Source organism: Tachyglossus aculeatus, chromosome 17, assembly GCF_015852505.1.
Source record: "Tachyglossus aculeatus isolate mTacAcu1 chromosome 17, mTacAcu1.pri, whole genome shotgun sequence".
NCBI classification, from domain to species: domain Eukaryota; kingdom Metazoa; phylum Chordata; class Mammalia; order Monotremata; family Tachyglossidae; genus Tachyglossus; species Tachyglossus aculeatus.
Genome location: NC_052082.1, coordinates 11,830,669 through 11,851,970, shown reverse-complemented (window position 1 = coordinate 11,851,970; position 21,302 = coordinate 11,830,669). Strand labels below are relative to the sequence as shown.

Below are 21,302 nucleotides of genomic sequence, written 5' to 3'. Positions count from 1 at the left end.
TAGCGGCATTGGAATTCAGAGATTGGCAAGGTTAAAACTCTGATGGGGAGAGCTGACCGATCCCGGATCAACAATAGAAACTGCCCCACAAACGCATCTCTTTCGCTTATTCTGTTTACCTTCAATATATTTGTTTAGATGATATTTAGATATTTAGATAGATTTTGAGGGGAATAACATTTGATGCTGCTTGCTCCATGCAGGGGTTTGTGTGTCTAAGGCACAGATTGCTATACAATCAGAGACATTTGGAAATTGGGACACTGTACGTACACAAGATCTACACGTTTGTGGATGGTTAGGTTTCTCTTTTCCTCGTGCCCATCTGCATTGAGTTTTTCTGAAAATTGCTCATGTTTAGCCTCTTTCCCTCCCCCTCAAAATATGCCAGAATACCACCCACCCCAACTTCAAGGCCTTACGAGAAGCAGCGTGGCTCAGTGGAAAGAACACGGACTTTGGAGTCAGAGGTCATGGGTTCAAATCCCGGCTCTGCCAACTGTCAGCTGTATGACTTTGGGCAAACCAGTTAACTTCTCTGTACCTCAGTTACCTCAACTGTAATATGGGGATTAAAACTCTGAGCCCCCTGTGGGACAACCTGATCACCCTGTAACCTCCCCAGCACTTAGAAAAGTGCTTTGCACATAGTAAGTGCTTAATAAATGTCATTATTATTATTATTATTATTATTAAGGTAACATCAACTCCAAGAGGCCTTCCCTGATTAAACCCTCTTTTCTCCAATTATAACGATGGTATTTAAGTGCTTACTATGTGCCAAGTGCTGTTCTAAGCACTGGGGTAGATACAAGGTTAGCAGGTTGCCCCACGTGGGGCTCACAGTCTTCATCTCCATTTTCCAGATGAGGTAACTGAGGCACAGAGAAGGGAAGTGACTTGCCCAAAGTTACACAGCTGACATGTGGTGGAGCCGGGATTAGAACCCACAACCTCTGACTCCCAAGCCTGGGCTCTTTCCACTAAGCCATGCTGCTTCTCCAATTCCCTCGCCCTCCTGCATCATCTATACGCTTGGATCTGTATCTTTGGGGCACTTGATATTCAGCCCACCCTCAGCTCCACAAGAGTTACGTACATACCTGTAAATTATTGATTTATATCAAAGTCTGCTTCCCCCTCTAGAACCTGTCTACCACTACTGTTGTACTATACTCTCCCAGTCGCTCAATAAATACCACTGATGGACCGATTCAGTGATGGATTATTTCAGCCAGTGAATAAATCTTCCCTCTTTCCCTTTTGTTTGGATATTTATCCCTCCATGAGCCCCACAGCAATTATGTACATATTCATTAAATCGTATTTATTGAGCCCTTACTACATGCGGATCACTGAACTAAGTGCTTAGAAAGTACAATTCAGCAACAGAGACAATTCCTACCTCTTCCCCCACCTGTAATTTATTTTAATGTCTGTCCACTAGATTTTAAGTTCCCTGGGGAAAAGGATCATCTCTGTCAACTCATTTATATTGGACTTTCCCAAGCACTTAGTACAGTACTCTGTACACACTAAGTGCTCAATAAATACCCTTGACTGATTGACAGAAGGGAATTCTGCCTTTCTATTTGTTGGGGTGCTTCTGAGCACAGATGGGGGGGAATCTCCCTCATACCAAGACACTTATGTATACCCTCCCTCAGCCCTTGGGTCTCCATGCAATCAATGAATCAATGACATTTATTGAGCACTTACTAGGTGCAGAGCATTGTACTAAGAACTTGGGAGAGTGCGATACAATCCTTTCTGGACACAGGTGAGATCAGAGTTCAAGATTTGAGTTTGGATGACATATAATAATAGTAATAATGATAGCATTTATTAAGCGCTTACTATGTGCAAAGCACTGTTCTATATCTTCTCTGTGCCAGTCTAAGTCTGGCTCAGACCCTGGATCAAAGCAATCATGGGCAGGACTGTGAGCTGGTTGTGGGCAGGGAATGTATCTGTTTGTTGTTGTAGTGTAATACTAATAATGATGGTATTTGTTAAGCGCTTACTATGTGCAACACACTGTTCTAAGCCCTGGGGGGATACAAGGTGATCAGGTTGTCCCACGGGGGGCTCACAGTCTGAATCCCCATTTGACAGATGAGGCCCAGAGAAGTGAAGCGACTTGCCCAAAGTCACACAGCTGATAATTGGGAGGGTCGGGATTTGAACCCCTGACCTCTGACTCCAAAGCCCGTGCTCTTTCCACTGAGCCACGCTGCTTCTCTAGTGTACCCCCGCCAAGTGCTTAGTTCAGTGCTTTGCGCACAGTAAGCGCTCAATAAAACCGATTGAATGAATGACACTCTATTAGCTGAGGTGCAAAATGACCTTTCCCACGGTGATCTGGGAAAAGGCAATGTAAGATAAAGGAGGTCAAAGCTTCACCAGGCTGGAAGGGGAGTCTTGCTTGAAGAGGAGAGCCAGACTGTCATGGAGACTTGACCCAGACGGCCCGTTCGGAATGCCATCTCCGCCCCCGGGTATGGCCGGGCTCTGATCGGTGCAAGATGGTACTTGCCATATGTGCTACTGTACCTTCAGACAAGCGGGTGAGTCACCGCCCTCCGCAAGTTGGCTGGAAATGGAGGAAGCTGTCCGAGCTGAGATGGGCTGGACAATTGGAGAGCCGGCCACCTGTTCATTAAATCGGCTACCACCCTCCCTCAGGGAAGCAGACGCTGAACTCCCACGAGGAGGTCAGTGGAAAATAAGTTGGTTTTTTCCCTAATGGAGGCAGACTGCGGATAAAAGGGCCTTTAAATAAGTGGTTAAGATGAGCCCAATGGTATCTGCTGAACGCTTAATTCAATTCAATTCAATCGTACTGACTGAGCAGTTACTACTTATAAATCACATATTATACACACTATTATACATACTACACATATTATATTATACACACACATATTTATTACTCTATTTATTTATTTATTTATTTTACGTGTGCATATCTATCCTATTTATTTTATTTTTTTGGTATGTTTGGTTTTGTTCTCTGTCTCCCCCTTTTAGACTGTGAGCCCACTGTCGGGTAGGGACTGTCTCTATGTGTTGCCAATTTGTACTTCCCAAGCGCTTAGTACAGTGCTCTGCACATAGTAAGCGCTCAATAAATACGATTGATGATGATGATGAAATCACTGTACTAAGTGCTTGGGAGAGCACGATATAACGATAAACAGACACATTCCCTGCTCACAGCGAGCTTGCAGTCTAGGACTGTACTAAGCACTTGGGAGAGTACAATACAACAGAATCAGTACTTCCCCAGTGCTTAGTATAGTGTTCTGCACACAATAAGTGCTCAATAAGTACGATTGAATGAATGAATCAGTAGACATGTTCCCTGCCCACAACGAGCTTGCAGTCTAGAGCCCAAACACCTCTTTGTCCTTAGAAAAGGCTGTGGCACGTTTAACGATCCTGTTGCAAACACTTACTCCATAGAGTAGAAAGGCTCAGGTTGAGGGGACACCATTAACATTTGTAACGCTTACAAGGGTGTGGACAAGGTGGACACACCATTGTTATGCACCAAATCCCACCCCACCAGGACTAGGGACACCCTTGTAAGCCTGAGAAGGGTGGGTTCAGACGGAAACCCTTTTTCATCCAGCGGGGGGTAGGGATCCACTGACACAGGAAGTTGGACAAATTGAAAAACCTGTTAGTCAAAAAGGGTTTGAATAATAATAATAATAATAATGGCATTTATTAAGCACTTACGATGTGCAAAGCACTGTTCTAAGCGCTGGGGAGGTTACAAGGTGATCAGGTTGTCCCACGTGGGGCTCACAGTCTTCATCTCCATTTCATAGATGAGGTAACTGAGGCCCAGAGAAGTGAAGTGAATTGCCCAAAGTCACACAGCTGACAATTGGCAGAGCCAGGATTGAAACCCATGACCTCTGACTCCAAAGCCTGTGCTCTTTCCACTGAGCCACGCTGCTTCAGTTCATGGCCAAGAGATCCATGGTCGGGGGGAGCAGGGGACGCGGATCTGAGAGGGTAACTCCACTAGTTATGGAAGTGCTAACAGAGGTTGACTACAATATGAACCAAGTAGCAATGACCACCCCAGAGCTTAGTACAGTGTCTAGCACACAGTAAACACTTAAATACCATGATTATTACTATTAAGGACTTGGGTTCTGATCCCGGCTCTGCCTCTTGCCTTCTGTGAGCCTCAGACAAGTCACTTCACTTGTGTGTGTCTCAGTTACCTCATCTGTAAAGTGGGGATTAAGACTGTAAGCTCCATGAGGGGACAGGGACTGTGTCCAACCTGACATCCTTGTACCTACCCCAGTGCTTACTACAGTGCCTGGCACATAGTAAGGGCTTAAGAACTAACCATTAAAATAAAAAAAATGGTGCTCCAAACCTATTCAAGCGTCATGGAACTAAATCCTCCTAGGGCAGTTCCAATAGACAGGACCATGTGGAAAGACTCACCACTATTTTGGGGTCCCCTTCTAGACTGTGAGCCCGCTGTTGGGTAGGGACTGTCTCTCTATGTTGCCAACTTGTACTTCCCAAGCGCTTAGTACAGTGCTCTGCACACAGTAAGCGCTCAATAAATACGACTGAATGAATGAATGAATGGAAATGAAGGACCAGTGCATTTGCCCCAAGTGCTTCTGCGGCTTGGCTCAGGAGGGGAGAGGGAAGAAAGTGGGCATTCTCTGCCCCAAGCACAGCTGGGAAATGCAGTCTTGGAAAGGCTGGCAACTAGGGCTACAGTTCCATGTTTTGTCCGAGAATCTCATCCCACTTTATCTCCACAGCCAACTTTTCAGAGCTCCAAGACTAAACCGCTATATCTTCTTAGCCTTGACACCCGGCCAAGTCGTGTGCCAATACCCCCGGGGTGGTAGTTCTGGAACTGTCCCCTCTCTGGCCGGTCAAGTCAGCAGAAAACGGGCTCCCTCTGAGGGGCAGGGAAAGCTGGCCGCTTCCGATCGGCACATTTCCAGGTTTTAATTCATCTCCGCGGTGAAGAACCGCAGCCCTGCCAGGGAAGGTATTTTTAAAATGGTATTTTGATCCTCGGGCCACAAAACTGTAATTGCTGTTGCATCTGTGTGCCACACCACTAATTCCCCTTTATTAAAAGACTCAGAGTAAGCGCATTTGGAGCCCCCGAGTTCAGGAAAAGTAAAATAAGAAGGGCCAGGCTGACCCTTGCCAGACTGATTCAGAGTTTTTAGCTTTGTTTTAGTGGCATTTGTTAAATGCTTACTACGTGCCAGACACTGTACTAAGTGCTGGGATAGATACAAGCTAATCAGGTTGGACACAGTCTCTGTCGCACATAAGACTCACAGTCTGAATCTCCATTTTCCAGATGAGGGAACTGAGGCCCAGAGAAGTAAAGTGACTAACCCAAGGTCATACAGCAGATTAGAACACAGGTACTCCGTATCCCAGGCATTGCTCTATCTACCAGGCCACACTTCTCTTCCCAACTAGAAGAAGGGAAGATTTCCCTCTTTCCAATGAGCCCATCCAACCCCAGCTGTAGCCTAGCTAGTCCAGGAGGTGGGACTTAATAATCATAAAATAAAATAAAATTTTAAAAAAGATTAAAACTTTGAGCCCCTCGTGGGACAACCAGATCAACTTAGCGCTTAGAACTGTGCTTTGCACATAGTAAACACTTAATAAATGCCATTATTATTATTATAATGATGGTATTTGTTAATATGTGCCAGGCACTGTACTAAGCGCTGGAAAAGAAGGAAGTCATGCTGCTGGGAACTGATAAATTTTAGATGTGAACAGGCTGCAGGCTGAGGAGAGGTAAGCTTCTTCAATAAAAGGGGCAGCATGGTTTAGTGAACTGGAAGAACTTACCCCAATATACTAACTCCAGAAATAGGTCCACTCCCTAGGGTAAGTGAACGTCAAAAGAAAGTCAGTCAATCAGTCAGTCAATTGTATTTATTGAGCACTCACTGTGTGCAGAACACTGTACTAAGTGCTTGGGGGAGAACGAAATAACAACAGACACAATCCCTGCCCACAATGAGTTTACGGTTGAAAGGGGGAGACGGACAGTAACATAAATAAATAAAATTACAGAGATGTACATAAGTGTTGTGGGGCTGGGAGGGGGGATAAATATAAGGGATCAAGTCAAGGTGACACAGAAGGGAGTGAGAGAAGAGGAAAGGACAGACATTCATATAAATAAATAAATTCCGGATATAGGCGGAAGGGCTCTGGGGTACTAGCCCAGTGGTAGAAAAAAGGAGTCGACTAGTGAGACTGAGAAGCAGCTGGAGAGATAGAAGGAACCAGATACCCTAAATGTCGGGAAAACTATGTTTGGATGGTTTTTCCAGGAAAAGGAAATAGTCGATAATATCAAAGGCAGCTGAGAGGTCATGGAAGATGAGGTTAGAGTAGACCCCATTAGATTTAGCTAAGGAGGTCGTGGGTGACCTTGGAGAGTGCCACCAATGAGAACCTGTCTTTTCATCAGCAATTACAGTCCCATCCCAAGTTGGCCCTGAAAAGCCCAAAACCCCATCAGCACCTGTCTGTCTCACTTCTCCAAAGCCCACTGAGGTTTCAGAGGGAAGCACTGTGGTCTAGTGGATAGAGTATGGGCCTCAGAGTCAGAAGGACCTGGGCTCTAATGCCACTTTTCATTCAATTGTATTTATTGAGCGCTTACTGTGTGCAGAGCACTGTACTAAGCACTTGGGAAGTACAAGTTGGCAACATATAGAGACGGCCCCTACCCAACAGCGGGCTCACAGTCTAGAAGACTTGTCTTGTCGTGTCACACTTTGCTGTGTGACCTTGGGTAAGTCACTTTACTTCTCGGGGCCTCACTTACCTCATCTGTAAAATGAGCCCAGTGCGGGAAAGGGATTGTGTCCAATCCAATTATCCTGCATCTATTCCAGTGCTTAGTACAGTGCCTGGCACAAAATAAACACTTAACAAATACCGTTATTATTATTATTATTATTATTAAAAACCGGGCCTGAAATAAATCTGAGCTGACGGAGCGCGCAGAGCTGAGGTTCGGCTTGCCATTTAGAGGAAAAGTTATATCTTCAATCATGTTTGATAGTCTGCTGCTATAAATAACACTTGTTTGTTTCACATCCCTTTCCTCTCACAGCAACTGTGTGGTAATTCTACAGATCACATTTGTCAATGGGAAGTTGGAATTGGAGACGGAAGAGTTTGATTTTAAGTGTAGTGTTACGGTCCCTATTTACCATTTCCCCATGGTTTTGACAAAGATATCTGGAAAACCTGGTGACTCCTATTTCATCTTCCATTTTCGTAAGGAGAGAGAGCCAAGGAGGCAAAAGAGAAAACGGCACCAGGCATCGCAAACACTAAATAGAAAAACACAATGAGGGATAAGCTTTTTGTGTGCACTATGTGGTCAGACCACACGCACATCCACACTAAGAGGTGAACTTCACTGTCAGTGGCGTCTGCTTCCAATAAAAAAAGGACAACCAGATAAGCTAGATAGATGTCAAACATTTAAGATGCTCCCAAAACTGTCCGTTTTACTTTTTTTATTTTCAAAGATGTTTTAAAGAAAAACATAAAAATCTAATTTGATGCACATGCCCCTCTTTGTCATTTGAGCAGCGCTGGGCTGTTTAGTTCGGTGTGTCAGCTAAAGAATCAGTCGGTTAATTGTATTTACTGAGCGCTTACTGCATGCAGAGTGCTGTACTAACTACTTGGAAGAGTATACCAAAACAGTATAACAGATGCATTCCCGGCCCAAAACGGACTTACAGTCTAGAGGTGGACAGATATTAATACAAATAAATAAAATTACAAATATGTACATAAGTGCTGGATGAGAGGGTTTCTTAAGGGGACCCAAGCCTTCATTATTTGCTTCTGCCATCACAGTGACAGCAAGGAGACTTGGGAGGAACAAATCGTGTTCCCTGCTCCAAAACAGCCATCTGAGGCCTAATAAGAATGATTCTCCGCTAACCACTCTCCTGCCACACCAACAATGAAACTGATTTCCTGTTCTTTTGAATCACACACTCACCCACACACACAAGTGCCACAAATACATCCTGGCCCGCCCCACAAAATACCTCGACACCACATTCTCTCGGGATCTCCAGACACTCCCACCGCACACAGAACTTCACTGTCAGTGGCGTCTGCTTCCAATAAAAAGGACAACTAGATAAGCTAGATAGATGTCAAACATTTAAGATGCTCCCAAACCTGTCCGTTTTACTTTTTTTTTATTTTCAAAGATGTTTTAAAGGAAAACATAAAAATCTAATTTGATGCCCGTGCTCCTCTTTGTCATCTGAGCAGCTCTGGTCTGTTTAGTTCTCAACATCTCAATGCTACACGTACTCATACAACCCACATACACACTGACGTTACACACCCGCCCACGGACGCCACAAACATACACACATCTTTCCTTAATTTGATCTTTTCCCTCCTCCATCCGCCGGAAGCTGCCTGGCAAGCCAGGACCCAGCTTTATTGGTTCCCTTCAGATCCACTTTTTAAAAAAATTTTAATGGTATTTAAGAGCTTACTATGTGTCAAATACTAAGTGCTGGGATAGGTACAGGTTAATTGGGTTGGACACAGTCCCTGTCCCTTATAGGGCTCACAGTTTAAGTAGGAAGGAGAACAGGTGTTAATGATAATAACAATAATAATATAATAATAATAATTGTGGCAATTGTACTGAATCCTCGTTTTACAGTTGAGGAAACTAAGACACAGCTCTCCAAGCTCTCTCCCTGCCTGGGCCGAGGCTCTGGATTCCATAACCCAAACTAAAATTAACCACGAAGAAACCCAACCATCAACCCTGGCTTCTCAAGAACCGCCCCGCCCAAAGTCTGCTCAGCCCAGAGAATCTATTTTTGCAAGTCTATTTTCACAAGTTTTGGAAAGCGGCGTGACCTAGTGGACAGAGCCCGGGGCCAGGAGTCAGAGGACCTGGGTTCTAATCCCGGCTCTGCTACTTGCCTGCTATATGACCTTGAGCAAGTCACTTCACTTCTCTGTGCCTCAGTTACCTCATCTGTAAAATGGGGATTAAGACTGTGAGCCCTAAGTGACAGGGACTATGTCAAACCTAATTATCCCGTTCTACCCCAGCGCTTAGTACAGTGCCTGGCCCATAGTAAGCACCTAACAAATACCATTTAAAAAAAAAAAGTTCTCCCGGGTCAGACTGCCCGACTGGAGTCCTTGGTGGATCCCTAGAGATGCAAAGACAAGGCCAAGGGAGACAAACTCCTGAGAGAAAAGGCAACATAAAAATGCCTGGTATTTTCCATCAATGGAGCACTTTCCAACTCCAGTACCCAATCATCCTTTACGGTGTGTGATGTCAAAAACACTTACTGCACAAGCAGAGATCTGTGTTTCTTTTGCCACAGACAATAAATCTTTAGTGTCTTCTCCTGATATGCATCGCTCCACTTGATCTCAAGAGGCCCTGTACATCTCTCTTTCACTCTGCCGCTTCGAACAAGGTCACTTTCGAGCAGCGATATAACTTCCCCCAGAATGGAGAGCCGGGCTCCGTAATTAATATACCCGGATAACTGCTTCCTCAGCAGTGCTTTATATCTCTAAATAAGGGTTTTTCTCAATCATAACACTTCATAGAAGCACAAAATGGATTCCAGAAATCAAATGGGTTAAAAAAACCAGTTGGCTTTTCCTCCTCCTTTTTAATAATAATGACGATGATGGCATTTATTAAGCGCTTACTACATGCAAAGCATTCTTCTAAGCCCTGGGGACGTTACAAGGTGATCAGGTTGTCCCTCGTGGGGCTCACAGTCTTAATCCCCATTTTACAGGTGAGGTAACTGAGGCACAGAGAAGTTAAGTGACTTGCCCAAAGTCACACAGTTGACAATTGGCGGAGCTGGGATTTGAACCCATGACGTCTGACTACAAAGCTCGGGCTCTTTCGTACTGAGCCACACTGCTTCTTGATGTTTTAGGCTTGTATTGAGTTTGAAAATTTATCCAGAAGCTAAATAATTGGAGACATTAACACATAAGTTACTATGACCCTTGACTTGGGTCAGTGGATGGGGATTTAGGAGGTAGCACCTGTTTCACCTATACAATCACTGAGGTGTACTTATATGGCATTGTTGTATAGAGCCCAGGATAGGGGATGAAAGTCAAGAGACCTGGGTTCTAATCCTGCCTCCACCTCTTGTCTGCTGGTGATCAAGTAATCATATTTATTGAGAGTTTATGGTGTACAGAATGTTTACGGCATATAGAACATTGCATTAAGCACTTGGGAGAGTAGAGTATAGCAGAGTTGGTTGACAGAGTCGCTGCCCACAAGGAGTTTACAGTCTAGAGGAGATCTTAAACAAGATAAGTTCTCTGTGCCTCAGTTTCCTCATTTGTCAAACAGGGATCCGATGCCTATTCTCCCTCCCCCAGAGGGCTCACAGTCTAAGTAGGAAAGAGAACACATATTGAATCCCCATTTTACAGAGAAAAAACTGAGAAGCTAAAGGACTTTTCCAAGGTAGCACAGCAGACAACTGGCAGAGTTGGGATTAGAACCCAGGTCCTCAGACTCTCAGGCCTGTGCTCTTTCCAATAGGCCATGCTGCCTCTCGACTGTTATTTCCCTGCAAATACTGAGGATGGCTCCTCAGATTCCATGGGTTGGTCGCCCCTCTTTTTTTCTTGGGGGGCGGGCATAAATCTTTATCTGTTCCCATATTTGATTTTTGTCTCCACCCAAGGGGGATTGTGAGACAACGATGACCTGATTTAATAACCTGACTTACTACAGTCCACACCCCATCCCTTAGTGGGAGGCTCAACAATAACCAGGATAATAATTCCATATCATTTGGGCTTTCCAAGGGAGGGGTGGATTGCCTGGCATCCTTGGTGTAGGACTGGTTGAGTCCAGTGGTTAGCCCGCTTCATAAACCAAGTGGGAAAGTTGAGAGTTTGAGGGGGAGAGAAAAAGGGAGGGGAAGGAGAGGGAGGGAGAGAGGGAGAGGGAAAGCGAGAGCGAGAGGGAGAAGCCATCACTGGGTTAGGTCACTATCACAAACCACATCCATGCCTGCACTAAGAAGAGAATATTTAGTAAATGGAGGGTGACAGGTAATAATGATGGCATTTATTAAGCACTTACTATGTGCCAAGCACTGTTCTAAGTGCTGGAGAGGTTACAAGGTGATCAGGTTGTCCCACGGGGGGCTCACAGCCTTAATCCCCATTTTCCAGATGAGGTAACTGAGGCCCAGAGAAGTGAAGTGACTTGCCCAAAGTCACCCAGCTGACAAGTGGCGGAGCCAGGATTTGAACCCATGACCTCTGACTCCACAGCCCGGGCTCTTTCCACTGAGCCACGCTACTTCTCAATAATTATAATAGTAATATTATAAATTCTAATAGTAATTATTCTAATGCAATACGCTGTATGCTCAAACACCATGGCTGGGATGAGGCGTCGAATTCAGGCCCATTCCTATGGGATGGAGTCAGCTGGATCAGGTAGACCAATATGATTTGTTTTGTTGTCTGTCTCACCCTTCTAATGGTAATGATGGTATCTGTTAAGCGCTTACTATGTACAAAGCACTGTTCTAAGCGCTGGCACTGTTGTAATCACTGTAAAAATATGGAACGCTTCATGAATTTGCGTGTCATCCTTGCACAGGGGCCATGCTAATCTTCTCTGTATCGTTCCAACTTTAGTATATGTGCTGCCAAAGCACCATTGTTATGTAGGGACCGTCTCTATCTATTGCCGATTTGTACTTCCCAAGCGCTTAGTACAGTGCTCTGCACACAGTAAGCGCTCAATAAATGCGACTGAATGAATGAATAATTCGGTCTCCTCGGGACTTCTGTAGCTGGTGAGGAACACCGCAAACCAATACCTGAAGCGCGAGCGATATAAGCAGAAGTCTCTGAGCCTCAAGAATCTGCTCCTGGACCACGCAATGCTCTTCAACCGCCTCTCGACACAAACCCATCTGCTCTCTGAAAACTCCCCTGTCCAAAGTCGAGTTGCCTAAGAAATGTAACTGGACACAAAACCATAACATGCAAAGCTCACTGCAGGCAAAACGTCGGCGAGACCGCCACGCTGGGTGGGCCAGAAAACCGGACACGCAACAGGCCACAAGGCAGACGGAAGGAGCGCGGCCATTGTCTGTTGATTCTTCATTCATTCATTAATTCAATCGCATTTATTGAGCACTTACTGTGTTCAGAGCACTGTACTGAGCGCTCGGGAGAGTACAAGAGAACAATAAACAGATGCATTCCTTGCCCACAACGAGCTAGGTGGTACTGATCCACTCCAGCTGGCACTGAGACCTGTCAGTGCCGGCACCAGACCAGCCGACTCGGAATGTGACCGTCATTTTACTTCTCACTCAGATTCCGAGGTAGAGAAGCACCCCGAGTTTTCTTCCTCCCTGAAAGCCCTCTGACACGAGACCACCGCCAGATCACCCAGTCTGGCCGGTCTACTTCATTAGCTGCTGTCTGCATCATCCCTCCGAAAACGTCAGATACCATCACTGGCTTCATTCTTTATCGCTTCCTCCTCCTCTGCAGACAGTGTCACCCTGGGAAACCTGCTGCCCCTTTCTCTTATGTCTCAATTATCAGCGCTGTCACTTTCTGAAATCCTGGCTGCTTCCGGAGGAACGGACCTGGCTGGTTTAGTAGAGCAGCTCCTCGGATTCATTCTTTCGCTCGTGTGATTTCATTTATTGAGCGCTTACTGTGTGCAGAGCTCTTCCAATATAATAACAGAAACATTCCCTGCCCACAACGAGCTTACTGTCTAGAGCGGAGGAGACAGCTATTAATAGAAATAATATTTATATGCTCAGTAAATACGACTGACTGACCACGGCTACCTAGATCAGAGGCACGTCCCAAGACTCGTGAAGGAAAATCACAACTCTACTGGTACCACAATGGTTACCCTCTTAGCCTGGGCTAGTTTCCTTTCTCTTCCTCAGAAAAAGGCCACCCTCAACAAGAGGCTTGCCCAGATTCCTGCCACCATACAGTAAACAGAGCCATTAAAAATGATGCAACTTGTGTGCACACAACCAATAGCCATGTGAGGGTTGGGGCTTCAGACTTGGTTCCCTGCGGGTTCCAACTGTGCATGTAACATGACAAGAGCGGGGAAAAGAGTGTCCTCCTGGAGCTCTCAGGGTGTCATCCTTCTAGACTGTGAGCCCACTGTTTGGTAGGGACTGTCTCTGTATGTTGCCACCTTGTACTTCCCAAGCGCTTAGTACAGTGCTCTGCACACAGTAAGCGCTCAATAAATACGATTGATTGATTGATTGATTGATAAAAGATGGAGGGCCAATTCCAGTGGCAATGTGTTTCCTTCCCAAACAGTGGGGGTCTTCTCTGTTTTTCCCGAACATGACAAGCACCAGTGAATTCTTGTCTTTGCTGAGCTTTGACACAATTCCCAGTACAGTGTTATTCATTACTGCACAGAGCATGGGCCTGGGAATCAAAAGGACCTGGGTTCTAATCCCAGCTCTGCCACTTGTCTGTTGTGTGACTCTGCACAAGTTACTTCTCTATGCCTCATCTGTAAAATGGAGATTAAAACTGGGACCCCCAGGTGGGACAGGGACTGTGTCCAATACTATTGGCTTTTATCCACTCCAGCATTTAGAACAGGGCCTGGAACATAGCAAGTGCTTACCAAATGCTACAATTATTATCATTATTATTAACATCAATCTTATGATCAAGAACCCAAGGAAAGGAGCGATGGCATTGGGAGAGATGGGATTGTAGTGCTTTTTCTTTTCCTTAGAAAGCAGGTTTCACCTTGAAGTACTTTAGTCCCAAGAGCTGGAGTCTACGATCGTAGGAAGCCCTGTCTGTCAAATGGGTCAGGGTTTTGTAAGGAACCATATGGTGAAACGATATTTTCCCTGGGAAGTTTTGTTAACTTCACATGGAAAAATCCATGCCTCAGAATCATGTATCTTAAAAAAGGGTTAATAAAATCAGGAACTAAGTGTCTGTGTTGCTTTCCTGCTGGCCTTGCTTATTTTAAAGGTTCCCAAGAAATTCTGCCAATTTCCCAACGTAGGAGTGAAAGGCAGTGTGATCTAATGGGAAGCACATGGGCTTGGAAGTCAGAGGACCTGGGTTCTAATCCCAGCACTGCCACTTCCATTCACTCATTCAATCATATTTATTGAGCACTTACTGTGTGCAGAGCACTGTACTAAGCGCTTGGGAAGTACAAGTTGGCAACATATAGAGACGGTCCCTACCCAACAGTGGGCTCACAGTCTAGAAGGGGGAGACAGACAACAAAACAAAACATATTAACAAAATAAAATAAATGGAATAGTAGTCTGTGTGACCTTGGGCAAGTCACTTCACTTCTTAATGCCTTGGTTTTAATACCTATTCACCTTCCTCCTCAAACTGGGAGCCCTATGTGGGATGGCGACTGTGTCCAGCCTGATATCTACCCCAGGACTTAGACAGTATTTGACACTTAGTAAACACTTAACAAACACCATCATTATTAAGAGTTTGGGCTCTAACAGCCGGTGAAAACCTATGTGTATGCAGATTTATTGGATGCTAAAAAAGATCCTTTCTTTCTGCACTAAAATAAATAGATTAATGATACCCCTACTGCTGCTCTGTAACCAAATCAAATACAGTATTCTCTTCTGCATACATTTTGGGAAAACATTTTCTCTACACAATCAAAGAAAAGGATCTGTTGAAGCCACTAAAAATAATCACATAAGAACCAAAAGTTTCCACGGCTCAATTTCTGTAGGTGACTTTTTTTTGAACTAGAAAGATGTTGAGTTCGTAAAGCTGGCATTTCCTGTGACCTTAAAACAGCAGAATGTGTGATGATCTCTCACTAACTGTAGTAGTTCTGATTTAGTACTCTAGACTGTAAGCTCACTGTGGGAAAGGAACATCTCTACCAGCTGTTATATTGTTATCGCCCAAGTGTATAGTACAGTGTCCTGCACATAGTAAGTGCTCGGTAATAACATTTTTTAAAATTATTCTTCCATCTAAATTGCCTCAGAGTTATGCATCTTAAAAAAAGGGTTAATAAAATCAGGAATTAAGTGTTTATGTTGCTTGCCTGCTGGCCTTGCTGATTTTAAAGGTTCCCAAGAAAACCTTATCCATTCTGCCAAGGCCTCAGAATCATGCATCTTAAAAAAAGGGTTAATAAAATCAGGAACTAAGTGTCTGTGTTGCTTGCCTGCTGGCTTTGCTTATTTTAAAGGTTCCCAAGAAATTCTGCCAAGGCTCTTTACTCTTATGCTTAGAAGTTTCTCTCTATCCCCCTGAATTGGAAAGACTCGGTTACAATGCTAATAGTAATTATAGTATTTGTAAAGTGCTTACTATGTGCCAGGCACTGTTCTAAGCACTAGGGTAGATACAAGGTAATCGGGTTGGACACAGTTGGACAATGCTAGAGAGTTTGCCTTGAGTTATATAAGCAGGGAGAAAATCAGAGTGTTTCTGATGATTTTTGAATGACCTCAGAGAAGTGCATTCATTTTCTTTGGCTAGGGAGTGTTGACATTGAAGCTTTTCAAAATGCCTCACCTAGATGTCGCTTTCCAAGAAAGTGTTATGATTAGGAAAATCCTCAGACTCACTGCATCAAATGTAAAGAATGGCAAAGTGGCATGAATTATTGCTGAAAGCAAACAGATTGACTAAAAACCTGTCCTTTAAAAGCCTAATCCTCCTTCATTTCCCTGCTCTTCAAACCTTGGGGATTTGTCTCAAAATGAACAGAAGCCTGCATGTCTCAATTTTTATTACTACGGACTGCCAAGGAGACACTTTGAAGAGGATTTTTTTAGTTGTGCTTCTTTTTGAAAGCTGCTTAGGGGCAGATTTTTTTCTGCTGAATCAAGGTGAAGGATAGAAAGTCAGAATCAGTTGCTACATAGTTCACTCACTTGAAGAGGCTGAGTCAGACAGATAGATTTAGGAAATAAATAGTCATCTCACAATAAATTTTCTTGATGCCGGAAGTGGTGATGGAAATGGTTCTGAAAATCGGACTTCAACAAGGAAACTTCACAATAAATCACTGTATACTGTGGCAGCAGTCTCCTAAACTGAAAGTGATAGTACCTCCGGATTTGCTACAATTCCTTCAATTTGGAAAATAAGTTACCCCATCCTAAAAGAAATACTTATTTGTATTCTGGACTTGACAGATTAGGAAACATAACACCTTTCAAAACTCAGATGTTAAAGTTCAACTGTTTACTTCATTCTCCACTCACTACGGTATGTCCCCTTGGTTCATCTCATGTAGACCAACTTTATTTAATCTGTGTACACTCTCCTAATGTAGCTTCAACTTTCCAAAGATCAAATAAATTCCTTTTCTGACAGCAGAGTGGGTTATAATGGCAGCTAGCTTATTGGTGAGTACAGTTTTATGTAATTGTACTTCATACTCAAAGAAATGTCCTAGTGGATAAAGCACAGGCTTGGGTTCTAATCCTGCCTCCCCCAATTTTATACTGTGACCCCACTTTTCTACTGTGTGACCTTCGGCAAATCATTTATCTTCTCTGGGCCTCATGTACTTCATCTGTAAAATAGGGATTAAGACTGTAAACCCTATGTGGGACATGGATTGTGTCCAACCTGATTTATCCTTTATTGAACCTAGCACTTAGAACAGTGTTTAGCCTGTAGAAAGCCCTTAACAAATGCCACAATTATTATTGAAACAATAAGATTGACTGATTTACTGTGCTCTTACTATGTGCAGCTTGACTGACAGCTTGGAAGAGCACAATACAACAGAATTAGCAGACATGTTCCCCCCACCTATTAACGAGTTTACAGTCTAGGTGGGTGACAGATGTTAATATGAATGAGTAATTTATGATATACAATTTAAAGATACATACATAAGTGCTGTGGGGTTGGGGATGGGGCAAATATCAGGTGTCCAAAAGTCACAGACCCAAGTGTACAGACGACGCAGAAGGGAGCGGGAGATAAGGAAAAGACAGCTTAAGGCTGAAGGCTTCTTGGAGGAGCTGTGACCTTAGTAATGCTTTGAAGGTGGAGACTTCCTTCTAATGATGGCATTTTATTTAATGATGGCATTTTATTAAGCGCTTACTATGTGTGAAGCACTGCTCTAAGCGCTGGGGAGATTACAAGGTGATGAGGTTGTCCCACGGGGGGCTCACAGTCTTAATCCCCATTTTACAGATGAGATAACTGAGGCCCAGAAAAGTTAAGTGACTTGCCCAAAGTCACACAGCTGACAATTGGCGGATCTGGGATTTGAACCCATGACCTCTGACTCCAAAGCCCGGGCTCTTTTCCACTGAGCCACGCTGCTCCTTCTAGACTGTGAGCCTGTTGTTGGGTAGGGACCGTCCCTATGTGTTGCCGACTTGTACATCCCAAGCGCTTAGTCCAGTGCTCTGCACACAGTAAGTGCTCAATAAATACGATTGAATGAATGGATGAATGAGAAGAGTGGTGGTCCCAGCTAGAGTGAGGATGAGGGAAAGGGGTCAGTGGCGAGATCGGGGCACAGTGAGTAAACTGGCATTAGAGAAGCAGATTGTGCAGGCTGGTCTGGAGTAAGAGATCAGTGAGGTGAGATAGGGTGGGGTGAGCTGATTAAGTGTTTTAAAGTCAGTGGTAAGGAGTTTCCGTTTGATATGGAGGAATCTTTCCCTAAAAGAATTAATTAAATGTCAGGAGAAGTCGCCAAGATCAGGGAGCATGGAAGGGAGGAGTAAGTGTCTAAGGGGCATGAAAATGATCTATTGGAACTGTCTTCATATTCATTCATTCATTCAATCGTATTTATTGAGTGCTTACTGTGTGCACAGCACTGTACTAAGCGCTTGGGAAGTACAAGTCGGCAACATATAGAGACGGTCCCTACCCAACAACGGGCTCACAGTCTAGAAGGGGGAGACAGACAATAAAACAAAACAAGTACCATCAGAATAAATAGAATTATAGCTACAAACTCATCATTAATAAAATAGAGTAATCTGTCTGATCACAACCCTCCCTAACTTCAAAGCCTCTGGCTGCTCTTAGCACTTACGATTAGTCACTTGCTCTTAGTACTGACGCAAATTTTCAAGTTGCGCTGCATTTTACCTATTTTTTTAGTAGTATTCGTCAAGCCCTTACTGTGTGTCAAACATCGTTCTAAGCGCTGGGGTGGATACAAGTGAATTAGGTTGGACACAGTCCCTGTCCCACCTGGGGTTTACAATCTAAGGGAGAAGAGGAGAACTGATATCATGGAGAAGTTAGGTGACTTGATCAAGGTGACTCAGTAAGCATTTGGCAGACTCGGAATTAGAACCCAGGTCCTCTGATTCCCAGGTCAGCGCTGGGAGTTTATTTGACTATTAACTTGGGCATTTAGCTTTAATTCTATTTGTTCTGACGACTTAACACCTGTCCACATGTTTTGTTTTGTTGTCTGTCTCCCCCTTCCAGACTGTGAGCCCGTTGTTGGGCAGGGACCGTCTCTATATGTTGCCAACTTGTAGTTCCCAAGCGCTTAGTCCAGTGCTCTGCACACAGTAAGCGCTCAATAAATACGATTGAATGAATGAATGAACTTATTCTCCCAGTCTCAGCAGCCGAGAAATTGTTTCTTTCTCGTGCTCCTACTTGCAAATGGCTTGTCTGTCAGTCATCCCCATTTGAAAGTAAGCTCCTAGAGGGCAGTGACTCTTGCTGTTAATTACACTCCCGCAAGTGTTCAGTACAGTGCTCTGCCTGCAGTAAGCTCTCAGAAAATAGTATTGCTCTATTAGATGGACCACGTCCTTTGTGGTCCCGGGTCTTCACCCAGTTTGTAGAGTTGCCTGGCATCGGAAATAGTAAAATTCTAAGCATTTAATTTCACATCAGTGGCATCTTCTTTGGACAGCTACCCATAATCACATATAAGCTCACTGTGGGCAGGGAACGTGTCTGTTTAGGATTATATTGTACTTTCCCCCAGCACTTAGTACAGAGCTCTGCACACAGTAAACACTCTAAAAATACAACTAAATGAATGAGCTCCATCACTGCTTTCATTCCTGGCTTTTGGACGCCCCCGAAACTCTCCAATTTCCTCAGCTTGCCACTCCAGAAAAATGTAATTTTGCTTTAAAGAAAATAAATTCATTCATTCATTCATTCAATCACATTTAATGAATGAATGAATGAATTTATTTTCTTTATTTTCAATCACATTTATTAAGCGCTTACTGTGTGCAGAGCACTGTACTAAGTGCTTGGGAAGTACAAGTCAGCAACATATAGAGACGGTCCCTACCCAACGGTCCTCTTCAAAGAACAGAGCCTGATTATTTGGCAGGTTCTACATGCACCGATCCTCATTTATTCCCACTGTTTGGAAGTATCTTGAATCTACAGATTGATGCCACAATGCCTGAGTCCAGGATATGTAGCTAAATGACCCTCACCCTCCGTAAGTAACAGTTACACCAGGGACAGATAAAGGGTTTAGCTAATTTTGAAAATGACGTCAAGGAAAGGGCTTCCCCTAGATGGATCCAGGAACTGGGACCTGGATTAACGAGAAGAAAATTTGGATGAGGCTGCTATGCTCTCATGGGGTAGAGGGCAGGACAGCGGTTACTTATCATCCGGTTAGCTGCCCGACAAAGACTCTTTAATAAAGGCTGAGGACTTAACCGTTTTAAATTAAAGTGATTGATTTTCATTTAACATTTGTCCACCATAGTTAGTGCGAATTGCAAAATCAATCTCCGAGTGACCCAGTCGGGGGAGGAGGCGGGGGCGGTCATATGTATCTATATATGTTTAATGACAGGAAGCGGCATTAATAGTCCATTACTTGTAATTGAATGGAATGAAAGAAGCCTTATTTTTACACTATATCAGGGTGGCGGCACAAACCGTCAAGAGGCTGTCTGTCTACCGTTGAAGTTGGAAACACTCCACTGTCTCCCACGCTGCTCTGAAAGGAGCAAGTGTCACGAAGGAAAGAGAGAGGAAGTGTGGTCCTGAATCTGAAATCCAATGGACTGAATGGCCTTGGCCAAAACTTAGTCCACTTTTTTTTTTTTACAGTATTTGTTAAGCGCTTACTCTGTGGCAGTCACTGTTCTAAGCGCTGGGGTAGTTCCAAGGTAATCAGGTTGGACACGGCCCACGTCCCACAGGGCGATCACAGTCTCAATCCCCAGTTTACAGATGAGGTAACTGAGGCACAGAGAAGTTAAGGGAGTTCCCCAATGTCTCTGCTCTGCCACTTACCTGCTGTGTGATCTTGGGCAAGTCACTTCACTTCTCGGTGCCTCAGTTCCCTCATCTGCACAATGGAGACTGCAAAACCTCTTCTCCTTCCTACTTAGACTGCGTGCCCCTCGTGGGACCCACTTATCCCGTATCTACCGCAGCACTTATTACAATGCTTGGCATATAGCAAGTGCATAACAAATACTGCAAATATTCTCAATCAATCAATGGTATTTACTGAGTGCTTACTATTCATTCAATCATATTTATCAAGCACTTACTGTGAGCTAAGTGCAGAGTACTGCACTAAGAGTTTGGGCAAATACGATACAATGGGTTTTGTTGTACAATATTCATTCATTCATTCATTCAATCGTAATTACTGAGCCCTTACTGTGTGCAGAGCACTGTACTAAGCGCTTGGGAAGTACAAGTTGGCAACATATAGAGACGGTCCCTACCCAACAGCGGGCTCACAGTCTAGTGTTGTATAATATTGTGTCGTTATGTTGTACAATACTGTGTTGTCATGCACAATATTGTTGTATGGAATTTGTGTTGTATTGCATTGTACAATATAACAGAGTTAGCGGACACGTTTCCTGCCCACAACAAGCTTACAGCCTTATCATTATTATTGTGTTGCCTTACTGACACGGCCATCTCCGGAGATTCTACTGGAATTTTCGGTTACTTATCTAGCCATCCTCACTGCCCTAAAGTAGCTGTCCAAAGGTGAAGGTCGACTTATTAATCCAGGAAAACGTCAGAAAGAGCCACACAAAAATATTTCTGGAGCATACACTCACACACGTATACCGTTTAAGCCAATCTCTCCCCCCTAAACCCCAAATCTCCCAAAGGTGCATCATTCATTCAATCGTATTTATTGAGCGCTTACTGTGTGCAGAGCACTGTACTAAGAGCTTGGGAAGTACAAGTTGGCAACACATAGA

At 44.0% G+C, this 21,302-nt stretch overlaps 1 protein-coding gene and 1 non-coding gene across 2 annotated transcripts in view; both read right to left on the bottom strand.

Moving 5' to 3' along the window:
* The window catches only part of ANTXR2 (ANTXR cell adhesion molecule 2), a 168,109-nt gene that overhangs the window by 14,208 nt on the left and 132,599 nt on the right, over window positions 1-21,302 (bottom strand). The window lies entirely within an intron of this gene.
* Window positions 11,672-11,774, bottom strand: LOC119939873. Its single transcript, XR_005454828.1, has one exon. It is a non-coding gene; the product is annotated as a U6 spliceosomal RNA (small nuclear RNA).